Raw genomic sequence first — 13,293 nt, 5'->3', positions numbered from 1 at the left:
CTTACTCTAACAGACATTTTTATTTCAAAAGATGTAGCCGATTAATCAACTTATATTAGGTAGCATTTCAGAGAGTGTGGGAGAGATGTTGGGAAGCCTCTGTAACAATGGATAATCATCTACTCTTGCATCCAGGTGTGACCCCAGTGATAATTTCCAGATTTCATGACTACTTCTGATGATGGTCAGAATAACTGGAAGGGAAAGAGAACTTGCAAATATATTAGTACTGTAGACATATCATACAGCTACTACCTATCATATGTTTAATTCTTGGCATATAGTGGTTACCAGCACAGGCTCAGGACTCAGACATCTTTGGGTTCAAACCCCAGCTTTCATTCCTATTAGCAATGTGACCTTGGTAAATTACACCATTCTCTAGGTTCTGTTCCCTTATTTGTACAATGAAGCTGCGGGATTGTTAAAGATTAAATGACTTTGTTTAAATAATTCTCAATATGCAGTGTTTGTTTTGGTAAAATAAGTAAATATGTCATTGAAATCTAGAATTACCCTATTGGTGCTAATTTCTCCTGTATCATGTGGATGCATGTGTGTTTCTGACATACATGCCTACACTTAACATCCACAAACACTCCCCAGAGTGCCAAAACCAAGAAATGCACCATCTCACAAAACCCTATTCCCCAATCGCATATTCATCCGTACTTACAGACATCTACATTTTATTCTTTTCCCTCTCTCTTAATGCAAAGAAACAACAGCCCATTCGATACTGACTGCCTTCTGGTGTAATCTCAGAATCAAGTGTTACTTGAGAAATTGTTACAAAGCTGAAAGTTGAAGTAATAGACATCCATAATCCATTTTAGGGGTGAATAGGAGGATACCCAGGAGCTTTTTCTCCCTGAAGATGAACATTTGTCATTGACCTACAGTATTTCTCTTTCAGATAGCTAGGGTCACCTGGGTGTCTGGAGTGGTGGAGACATAAGAATAAAAGATAATTATGAGATTATTTCATCAGTCTTCTAGCTTTCATTCTAGTATTTTCATCTCCCTTTGGATTAGTGAGAATTTGCTTGTCTTCATTCTTCAGTTTAGCCTGAAGCCATATTTTATCTCCTGTTTCTAGCTACCATACCAAACTAAGAAGTGTTGGCCATAGCAACAAAATGTTCATATAACTTTGCCAAACAATGTTTAAATGATGAATTCAAGGAAAAAATCACACCACCCATGATTTGGCATTCTGCACACAGAAAAAAACCAGTTGACTTGATTTTTCACTTTTCCTCTAGACACATGACATCATGTGAAATTTCTTGATATTAGAATTGACTATGGCAAAATGATATGCACAAAAATCTTCTCATGAATTTTCTAGACAAATTTTGGAAACTCAAGATTGACGAATAGTTTCATGCATGTTTAAGAACCAAAAAATCTGGTAAAGAAGTAGTTTATTTGAACTCAAACTACATAATTGGCTTAGAGACATTCACATATGTCCCATTCTGTGTTCATTAAATGTGTTTGAAAATCCCATTGAAAGGGAAGGGAGGTCTGCAGGAGCAGGTCCTGGTTGTGAAGTGATAGTTTTCTCCAAAGCACATTTGAATCTCAGGAGGCACCATTGTGTTGGACAGAATCTGCATGCTGCAAAGCTAAAATTGTGTTCCACTGTAATGTGAAGGTCATCAGTTTCCTTTTATCTGAGGTTTTTCCTTACAACTCTCCTTATATGAGAGTTTGTAAACAATGAATAACGTTCCTAAAGTATTATAAATTTGATATTATGACCTGTTTTCAAATTTCAGCTTTGAATATTTTTTGAAAATATTAGCTGCTGAATAACAAATATTCAAAACTATTCATTAATCATTTGATTTAGTGAGCTATATTGTTTGAATTCTCAAATATTATACATATAATATTTATATAAATTTTATAAACTATATGTATATTTATATATTTTGTATATAGATATTATATATACACATACATATATAGGATAACAGTTATGGCTATTAGTTATTGTTTTGGATTTTCTACATATTTTTATTTTTTTGTTCAACATTTCCTTAAATAAGTTATTTTCAGGAGTTATGTGTATGATTTTTATTGGAAACCAAGAATACAAAATGAATATTATAAAATTCTATCCTGTTGTATAAAGTGAGCTACCAAAAAAAGTATAACGGACAGTTAAATTTTAAGAGCTATTCCTTTGGTATATAATAATGAATTTATTAATGGGGTTATTACAGATTCCATTATTTCAAAGGCAATATGATATGTTTGAAATTTGGAAAAAAAATTTAGATAGTAAAACACTGATAAAAAGATAGTTTCTATAATGAAACCATCTATATTTCTTTTCTTTTAAAATGCCTTTAAAGCATACATAGTTGGGTTCTCACATTTCATATCAAGGATACCTTTAGATATTCTAGAATTTCACGATGTCAATGTCTTTAAAAAATGAAATCTCAAATATTTTTAATATTAAAATGTAGAGGTACACAATGCAAGCAGGTTAAGTGATTCACACAGAAGATTGTGAAACTGGACAAATTTCATTGCCATTTTTTTTCTTCAGAATCTTATGAAAGGATTTAAAAGTGGCTAAAGACATATTCTTATACCTATGTAGAGCTTTCTTTTTTTTAATGTAACATAGTTGGGCCATTTTTCTCATTGTTTGGGTGTAATTCTAGACTTTTTGTTGTTGTTGTTGAAGTATAGTTGGTTGACAATATTTTGTTAGTTTCAGGTGTACAGCAAAGTGATTCAGTAATACACATATACACACACACACACACACACACACACACACACATATATATATATATATATATATATATATACACACTCATATATTCTTTTACAGATTCTTTTCCATTATAGGTTATTGCAAGACATTGTAAGATAGTTCCTTGTGCTATATAGTAGATCCGTGTTGTTTATCTATTTTATATATAGTAGTGTGTATCTGCTAATCCCAAGCATAATGTAACCCTCCTCCTTCCCCTTTCCCCTTTTGTAATCATAAGCTTGTTTTGTATATCTGTGAGTCTGTTTCTGTTTTGTAATTAAGTTCATTTGTATCACTTTATTAGATTCCACATATGTGACATCATATTTGTCTTTCTCTGTCTGACTGACTTCACTTAGTATGATAATCTCTAGGTCCATCCATGTTGCTGCAAATGGCAGTATTTCATTCTTTTTTATGACTGAGTAATATTCCATTATATATATATATATATATGTGTGTGTGTGTGTGCATATGTATATATATATATATATATATATACACACCACATTTTCTTTATCCAGTCATCTGTCGATGGACACTTAGCTTCCATGTCTTGGCTATTGTAAATAGTGCTGCTATGAACATTGGTGTGTATGTATTTTTTCAAATTATAGTTTTCACCTTTTCTGGAGATATGCCCAAGAGTGGGATTGCAGGATCATATGGTCACTCTATTTTTAGCTTTTTAAGGAACCTCCATACTGTTCTCCATAATGACTACACCAAGTTACATTCCCACCAACAATGTAGGAGGGGTCCTTTTTCTCCACACCCTCTCAAGCATTTATTATTTGTAGACTTTTTGATGATAGCCATTCTGATTGGTGTGAAGTAATACCTCATTGCAGTTTGATTTGCATTTCTCTAATAATTATCAGTGTTGAGCATCTTTTCATGTGCCTGTTGGTCATCTATATGTCTTTTTTGGAGAAATGTCTATTTAGGTCTTCTGCTCATTTTTTGATTGGGTTGTTTGTTTTTTTGATATTGAGCTGTATGAGCTGTCTGTATATTTTGGAAATTAATCCCTTGTTGGTCACATCATTTGCAAATATTTTCTCCTGTTCCATAGGTTGTCTTTTTGTTTTGTTTATGGTTTCCTTTGCTGTGCAAAAGCTTATAAGTTCAATTAGGTCCCATTTGTTTATTTTTGCTTTTGTCTAGACTTTGATAAGTTCAGTTGTTATTCACACTTCACAGAATATTGATAAGGTGCTCTAATACATATATGTATAGGGAATTGTGCAGATGGGTCAAAATTGTGAAGTTTATGAAATAATTATATAAAGGTTTTATGATGTAATAGGAAGAGCCCTCAATAAGAAATCAGAAGAATTTTGACTTCTTAAGTGAGCTACTTAGTCTCTCTATTAACCCTTAGTTTTTCTTATTTATAAAATGGGAACCTAAAGGAAACGGAAATGGGCAGAGAATTGTTGAGAGAAACACATCCATTAAATTTATATGTATACAGAAACCAGTTTTTGAAATCCTATTTATTTTGAAGATTATATGCAAATATCTTTATTTTTTCTTGCCAACTAGAATGTCTTGGTCCATTTTGCATGTTTCATATTTGTGGTTTTGATTCAGTAATTTAAAGAGATAGGACTTCCATACAAAAGACGTGTAAAAGTTGCTACAGTGAGAATTGGTACACACACCTTGAGTAACACTGGTAACTTAGCACTATTGTTCTTTCCTTGACTTGGGTGAGAAATTGATATGAAATAGCAAAGAAGATTCTTCTCTCCCTCCTTTGAAGTCCCTTCACTCTCCCATGACAAGTCACTTAATGATTTGGGGGAATGTTGATTTGAAATTACCCATACCCTTCATATGTACACTGAACTCAGGGGGTAGGATTTTGACAGTTATAAGAATGTTAGGTTGAGCATGCTTTAAAGAGACAAACTTTCCTTTTAAGAAAAATTTGGTATGAAAGTAAACATGAGTCCCTGACTTTGAGAAATCTTATTTATGTTTTCATTGCCCATAAATTATTATAAAAATGCCAAGCATTTGACAATGATAGGCACTGCTTTGATGCCAAGGAAATTTGGAAGCCCCAGAATACAAACGATATGAACAGATTTAATATATTTAATAATCTCATCTGAAACAAAGTTTTCAATAACAGAGCTTCACTATGCCTCATTCATATAAACTGATATATATTGGGTGTCAGAAACTTAAGGGAAACCAAAGATCCTAAATTTGACATTTGTTCATTCTAAGAAATGCATTTCTTTTAAAAAATGTTAGTACAAGGCTAATTGTCATTTTCATCTATCATTTATGTTTTTCCTTTTGAATTTTCAATTCTCAAGTTCAGAGACTGTTGATTTGGTGGAGAGTTGGAACAAACACCTAATTAAAAAAAAATAAAAGTCAGCAACACCAGAAAAGCATTGTCACCAAACAATAAATAACGCTCCATCTAAAATATCACTTAAAGATGAATCCATTTCGGGAGTGGCGGCGCACCTGCGGCACAAACCTCAAATGCAAAGTAAAGACAAGTGGGTTGTAGGGTGCCTTTCCCTCTTCAAAATAAAATTCTTTACAACATACGAGACAAATGGCACAAAAGTGAAAGGGCAGTGATGCAGACTGGATAGGCTTACAGCGTAATTGAATTAAGGCTTGTGTGCCACATATGACCACAAAGCAGGCCTAAAGGCTCGGGCCTGCTGAATGGAGGTGGCTGGGCAGACAATAAAGACCCTTTAAACTGGTTAAATGCATCATAAGCGTGTGTGCAGAGAGCTTTCTAGCTAACAGGTGGCTGAGTAAACCTCAGCTGGTGCCACACAGGGCTGTCGCATTGACCTTCTTTAGGATAATTTCAGCCCCCTTTAAAAAAAAATTTGTTACTGTACTTGCTGTGGTGGAAACAATTTAGAGATGAATAATTTCTTTTGGTCTCCAGAGGCGCCGGTGGCTCTCTCTCTCTCCCCCCTCCCTTTTTTTCTTGAACTCTCCTCTCTCTCTCCCCCTCTTTTTCTCGGTCTTGAGACTGAATTAACATAAAGGAACAGTGGCAACAGCAAGCTGAAAAGCATAGCTGGTGGGAGGATTAAGTATATCATTGAAAGGAATTATGTTGTAAATGACTGGGAGGGGTCGGGGCTTCTGTTCCTTGGTCCCATCTGGTCCTTAAAGAATACCTTGTTGTAATTACCCCCAGATGGTTTGTGCTCACTGGGGTCTGGACAGCCAGGTGCCACTGTGCCCTGCTGGGTGTGATATTCATTGCTACATGCAGTGACAAAAATGGACTTTATTGAAACCTAATTTCTTCCAGAGTATTACACAAATAAGAAATGAACCTAGCTCATTGAGAGAGAGCTTTGTTTATTTCCAAGCCGAAACAGTCTCACCTAAGATAAGGCTGCCTGGTTATTTTACAACTCTCCTAAAAAGAAGAAGCAAAAACAATTCCCAATGTGTGCTGGATTTAATTCAGTTTTTTAAAATAATGGAAGTGGTCAGCATCAATGGCAGGTTTTTATTTCTTGGTGCTAGGTAGTTTTAAAAATAATAGCTAGGATATTCAAGACCATGTTTTGATCATTTTATTATCGAAACTAACAGTAAATAAAGTGAATTATAGTATATCCAAGTCTAAGCACATTTTGGTATTAGTGAGCAAATATTTATATAACTCAATACTTAATCACATATTACTCACTATAAAATATATCTCACCACTTAATTTAAGAAACACGTTTGAATATTTTTGTGTTGTACTATAGCACCAATATTATCATAGAAAAGCAACAAGGAAACTAAATATTTTTAAAAGTTAGCTGTCTTGATATATACAAAGATGGAATTTTTAAAAATTATGCTTACTTTAACTTACTATCAGGAAATTTCACTTTTAATTTTTAAATATATCTTTAAAGCCGAAATAACTTGAAAATGAAAGTTAAAGTCATAATTGTATAATTCAGTTATATTTATTTTATTCTAATTATATTGCAATAAGTCTAATAATCTTATTTGATAAATTATATAACAGAGTATCTTTTAGGTCTCGCTAATTTTAAAAACAAAATATTTATCTATTCCATGTCTTACTATAATTTTGCATGTATTAACATTGTAGCAAAGTAACTCAAATTCATTACTTTAAATCATGAATTTTTCAGTGTAGAATTTGGAAATTTTTAATATGAAAATCACCTGGGAATTAGAGTGAAGAGCAGAAAATGAATACACTTGATATTCCTTTTTTCTTTACAATTGTAAATTTTACACAGTATTAAGAAAATATAAACAGTTAATATAATATTACAAATGTTAATCTTGAGAATATTTTCCTTTAATGTATATGAGCCACATGTGTTTACTACGAAAGTGTTAGCAAAAAAGAAAACAAAATAAAATGCTTCTTGCTGCATATTTAAGAAGGAGTTAAATCCCAGACAATCAAAGAGAGGGAAATGATTTTAAAATTGGCAACTTACATGCTAGGAGCAATTGCTCCGCAACACTGAACTTTGACAACTGAGAAGAATAGGCTTTCTGTACTTTGTAAATAAAATTTTAAGGTAAAAGTCTTTAAGGTAAAAATACAGTCCCAGTATTCTGTTCAAACTTTATTGGGGGGCAGCATAATTTTGTTAGTACCTACAATATACATACAATACCTAGGAAGACCTTGACGTGAGGTGAAAGGACCCTGGAACAGGGTCCAGGAGACCTGAACTCTTAAGACCTGAACTCTAGTTCCAGCCTGATGCTCATAGCTTTGTGATCCTATAAGCTGTAGTTTCCTCCCTTGCAAAATGATTGTAAAACAGCTTGATTACAAGATCAGACTTGTGTTTTTAAAGATATGTGCATTTGATGATATGATCAGAGATACAAGAAAGAGCATGGGGACCACAGTGGTCCAAATGTTCGTGATTAAAGCTTGAATGCTGACAGGTTAGATGGAATGGAGAAGAGAGAACAGGAAGACGTTTAAAATTGGGGAGAAAGAGGAGCGGGAATTGAGAGTTTTAATTATGAAATAAATGGAGTTTTTAAGTATTTCATCAATTTTTTTCACTTTTGATACATTTGGTACATTTCTTTAGATGTTGGGCTTTTTCTAAAATAGAAGATTTCTCTTGCTCTTTTTTCTATTTTTCTCTATTTCATTCTCTTCATTGAGTGAATTATTTTTGTGGAAAGTTGCTTTCTTGATATTTTAGTCATTTGGAAACTGGAATTTGAGATTAGCATAGAAGCAAAAGAAATGCCTATGCTTCTATTCCTGACATAACACTCAGGTTTCAGGATAAACTTGCTTAAATTTTGAACAATTACCTGTGCAAAATAATGGTTTGGGGCCTCTTTGTTAAAATATTAAAGGAGGAAGTTACTCTTTAGCAAGTTGGTATAGTTCATTAATTGAGTGATATCAATGTACTGGGAGTATCACCAGAAATTCTGTTAGAGTTTCAAAATCATCAGTTTCTAAAAAGAGATAATCTGATATTATCCTTCTGTGGAATTCATAAATCTTGAATTTAGGGCCTTTCAGTTCTTCAACTCAAACTTTTTATCTCTTACAATGATTTCTTACATACATTATACTTGATAAGTGGTTACCTAGATTTTTTTATACACTTTCAATGATAGAAAGCTCTTCATATTTCCAAAGCAACCAATTTCAATGTAGAGAAGCTCTAATAAGTTGTCCTTATTTTGAGTTGAAATATGCCTTCTTATAGTTCAGTTTCTTGCTATCTTAAGAACAATTCCGTGTTACAATAGGAAGAAACACCATTGGTAACCAAGCCAAAATTAGACATCCTAGAATGAAAGTTTTTATTCCAACCCTTTCCAGATTTCTTAGCACTTCTGTCTGACAGTCTTGATATGCCCTCTATTAATCTTTTTCCCAGAATCTTCTTCCTCTAAAACATGGGAAGAGGAAAAGGAGAGAGAGATCAGTGAGGAGAAACATGCTTTCCTTGATTAAAATGTGAATTTAGACTTTGGCTTGTCTGGATTCTTTGCTAAAATACAAAATTTTCTAAAATGTCAAAAGTTTTCCTCTAAGCATGGAGAGGAAGATTGGACACTAGATCCACAGTGCAGACACCTATTTCCTCATGAGCTACAATTCTGAATACCCACTCTAACACTCTGGTGATTTGCAAAAATAAAAAATTTGAGACAAGGAAAATTTTACCTACATAGTTGTCACTGCCTTCTAACTGGTCTTTCTGTTTCAAATTTTATCCTCTTCCAGGCCTCTCCTTTTTCCCGGAATTAATTTTTTGTTTGTGTTGGGTCTTCATTTCTGTGCGAGGGCTTTCTCTAGTTGAGGCGAGCGGGGGCCACTCTTCATCGTGGTGCGCGGGCCTCTCACTGTTGCGGCCTCTCTTGTTGTGGAGCACAGGCTCCAGACGCACAGGCTCAGTAGTTGTGGCTCACGGGCCTAGTCACTCCGCGGCATGTGGAATCTTCCCGGACCAGGGCTCGAACTCGTGTCCCCTGCATTGGCAGGCAGATTCTCAACCACTGCGCCACCAGGGAAGCCCCTAGAATTATTTTTTTTTAAATATGAATTTTTCTTCCCTGTTCCAGTCTCACTGTATGTAAGTGCAAGCTCTTAAAAGGGGCTTACAAAGCCCTTTGGCATCTGACTCCTTCCCGTCTCTTTAACCTCATCTCTTTCAGCCTCCCTCCTCACCTCAGTCTTCAGCAGCACAGAGAAGAATTTTAGACCACTCTGCCTTCATACGGGAGTTGCTACCCCCATTTTAAGTCTGATGAGTTCCTGTTCTCCCCTCAAAAACCAGCTAAAGTTCTCACTTCAGCAGCACATAGACTAAAATCAGAACCACACAGAGAAGATTAGCATGGCCCCTGGGGAAAGATGGCATGCAAATTTGTGAAGCGTTCCATGTTTTCAAACTGTATGATTCCACTTTTAGGAGGAACATGGAGTAGTCAGATTCATAGGGACAGAAAGTAGAATGGTGGTTAGGCTGGAGGGGGGATGGGTGGTTATTGTTTAATAGGTAGAGTATCAGTTTTGCAAGATGAAGCATCCTGTGGAGGGATGGTGGTGATGGTAGCATCACAATGTGAATATACTTAATGCCACTAAACTGTACACTTTATATTGGTTAAGAAGGTAAATTTTATCTTATGTGTATTTTGCCACAATTTTTAAAAAACAGCTAAAATTCCAGGCTCCTTTTCTCTGCACCCATCCCACTCCCAGGGGGAGTTAGGCATTCATCATTTAACCAGTGGACTGAAATAGCTGCACCTAAGTGATGGTCAAGAACACTAACCTTGAACTCACTGCTGCTTAATACTCATCAAATACATGGTTGAACAACATAAATTTGCAAAGGATTGCCTTTGGGAAATACAGTTCACGTGTTTCTACAGACACAAAAAAATTCATCCTTGGAGTAAACCACACAAGCAGGTCTCCACACATCTGGACCATATGGTCTATTCTCTTGTAAAACTGCTTTTATGAAACATAATTTGGCATTATGTCATCATTGGCTTATGCTTAGAGCCACTGTAGGAAACAGCCCATGAAATCCATTTAGTATACAGGTGTGTTTAGGGTGGTATACTGTTCTTTTTCTTTTCTTTTTCTTTTTTCTTTTTTCTTTTTTTTTACTATCTATGAGGAAAAACTCTTTAGTTTTGGCACCAGAAATAAGTATTCTTTGTATGTAATATGAATAGAGTGATTGATTTTCTCATTCTTGTCTCCTTTCCAGAAAGCCTAGAGGCCAACCAGTGGCTTGTTCTAGCATTTTCTAGACCTTAACTATGCTATTCTGTAGAGCGATTTGCTGTTGACTTCAAATTATCCATTAAAATTTATTTTTTTCTCCGAATCCACTTCATTATTCGTGTTGCCTTTTATCTCATGTTGTTGTGAACTTTAAATCCATTCTTAAATGAGGAATAAATGAACAATTAACTAATAAATTCACCCTCTCCTCTAATTCCTACTGGATATTGCATATATTTTTATTATTGCTTGCATATATTCTATTATTTATTTGTATTTCATGTCTGCCATTTACAGTGGACAATACACTTTTTTTTTAAAGGAATTCCTTTATTTTTATTATTTATTTATTTATTTATTTATTTTATGGCTGTGTTGCGTTTTCGTTTCTGTGCGAGGGCTTTCTCTAGTTGCAGCAAAAGGGGGCCACTCCTCATCGCGGTGCGCGGGCCTCTCACTATCGCGGCCTCTCTTGTTGCGGAGCATGGGCTCCAGATGCGCAGGCTCAGTAGTTGACAATACACTCTTTTAATGCATGATACATATCTTAATATTATTATTTCAGCACAATTAGAATGTCTAGCTAATAATATGTGTATAAATAAGTCTATCAGATTGATCTGAAAAGAAATGAGAAATTCAATAACTTTGGAAAAGTGAATGTAATTTATTAATCTTTTTAACACACAACACGTCCTTTTTTTGTAAGCAGATTATAGTTTGGGGGAGTGCTAATAGTAAAAGCTAAAAACTCAGATAAATGGCTGAAAGAATTCCCAGTCTTAAATGAATTCTTGTTTATTTCTTATGACTATTAAGATTCAGCCAAGTATTCAACTCAGTTCTTTCTCTTTTGTCTGTGTGTGTGTGTGTGTGTGTGTGTGTGTGTCTGTGTGGTGTAGCAGACTACAAGTATAGTAAGACTTATAGTTGGGTAAACATCTCTCTCTCTATATATATAGAGAGAGAGACATAACTAATAGCAATATATATTCATTATATGTGTATATACGTATATATGTATATGTATTACATACATGTAATACACAAATAATAAATATATATACAATTTTGTTCTGTATAAACATATAGGCATATATACTAGTTTTATATATGCACGTAATATAAAGCCATAGGATATATACAAAACATATGTCTCTATATATACAAACATACATAGGTGAATACAAAAACATATGATGGATATGTATATATATGAGATATATATATATATAATCACAGTTATTTATGTAGATTCACAGGTATATTTAACCCCAAAACAGGTCTTACTAGTTCTATTTACTGAAATCAAATTCTCTACTCTTTTTCCACGACACAACGTTCTTTCGTTTTCTGACTTTTCGTAGTCCTATTTGTTCCTAATAGTGCTCCTTTCTTGACCTCTATAGTCAATGTGTTCCTGTGATCACTTTTCTGCTTACTCCGCAATCTACCTCTGATCAGTTGTATTCCTGTTGATGGTTTTATCTACAAAATTCCAGCATCAGGCACATATCCAACTCACCCTTGGACACGTCCACACAGGCAGCATGATTTCTCCAACTGAACTCATCATTTTCCACCCTTGGCACTCCATGGGATTGCTCCTCCTCTTAAGCCCCTGCTCTTATGGTTGGCATCTCCAGTTTCCTGTCACCCAAGCCTGACCACTGGAAGTGACTACTGTCTCATTCTCCTCTCTGACTGTTCTTCTCCACAACCAGCCTATCGCCAGCTCCTTTTCATTTCACCTCCTAAATATATCTCAAATCCCCTCTTCCAAGTCATTCCACCAACCTCATCTCCTGCACAATTTTAGGTGAGAAACAGGATTATTTCAATAACCTCCTAAAATTCATCCTTTTTATTTTGACTGCGGAGATTTAAAAGGCAAATATTACCCTGCATCCTATCTGCTTAAATTCTTTCTTGGCTCTGTACTGCTCACAGATTCATGGTTTCCTATAGTTGCTGCCTGAGGGGTAAACCTCCAACTCTGCGTTAGCCACTTGCGTTTCTTTGCACACAATACAATGCTTCAAGTCTTCAAAACTTTGCTAGCACCATTCTCTTTACCTGAGGGATCACTTCTTTCCTTCTTCAACCTTCCAGGTAATAGAAAGAATATAGGTTTTAAGATCAAACAAATCTAGGTTTAGGTTTCCGCTCCACAACTGACGTTCCTGAAACTTAAATGACAGAGAACAAGTCAAAACACTACTGATACTTCTTTGCATGAGAATCACTCCCAAGCCAACCTGTGTAATTAATTTGTAAAAAAAATGTTTTTACTTTAGCAGGAACTTTAAACTCCACTAAGTACCTGCTTATGGCTTTGAACCTTCATTGACTAATCTTTTATAGACAGTAACAGATTTATATTCTGAATGAATTGAAGGACTTGCAAAGTTTGTTAACATCAGCTATTACAGAAAATTCCACATAAATTGTAAAGGATTAGACTTTTCTTTCATATTTTTAATAAACGTGATCAAAATAAACATTCTATCTCAGGTATTAAGTAAGCAAATATTTTTACCCTTTGTCACACAGGCTACAGAGCTGGCTCTCTGTGTGTGAGTGTGTGTGTATTTAGTTGAGTCCAATGGCAGATTTCCAGATTTATATCTTGCTTGTAAATGTTTTCATTAGGGAATAGAAAAAACAGTTTTATTCTTATTGGCAGGTGTATTCCACATATATGTTTATTCTAGAATTTGCAAACTGTGATGCTGTC

The 13,293-nt window shown here is 34.6% G+C and overlaps 2 long non-coding RNA genes across 2 annotated transcripts in view; one reads left to right on the top strand and one right to left on the bottom strand.

Annotated features, from left to right (window-relative positions):
* The window catches only part of LOC309624471, a 614,280-nt gene extending 602,495 nt beyond the window's left edge, over positions 1-11,785 (bottom strand). Inside the window, exon 1 of the long non-coding RNA XR_014241954.1 lies at positions 10,866-11,785. This is a non-coding gene — a long non-coding RNA (uncharacterized lncRNA). The remainder of the gene's footprint in view (positions 1-10,865) is intronic.
* The window catches only part of LOC309624456, an 82,442-nt gene that overhangs the window by 48,978 nt on the left and 20,171 nt on the right, over positions 1-13,293 (top strand). The gene's annotated exons all lie outside the window — the stretch shown is intronic.

The sequence above is a fragment of the Balaenoptera borealis genome (assembly GCF_965194805.1).
Source record: "Balaenoptera borealis genome assembly, chromosome: 2".
Classification (NCBI taxonomy): domain Eukaryota; kingdom Metazoa; phylum Chordata; class Mammalia; order Artiodactyla; family Balaenopteridae; genus Balaenoptera; species Balaenoptera borealis.
The sequence above is the reverse complement of the archived record's forward strand: the minus strand, read 5'-3'. Positions and strand labels throughout refer to the sequence as shown.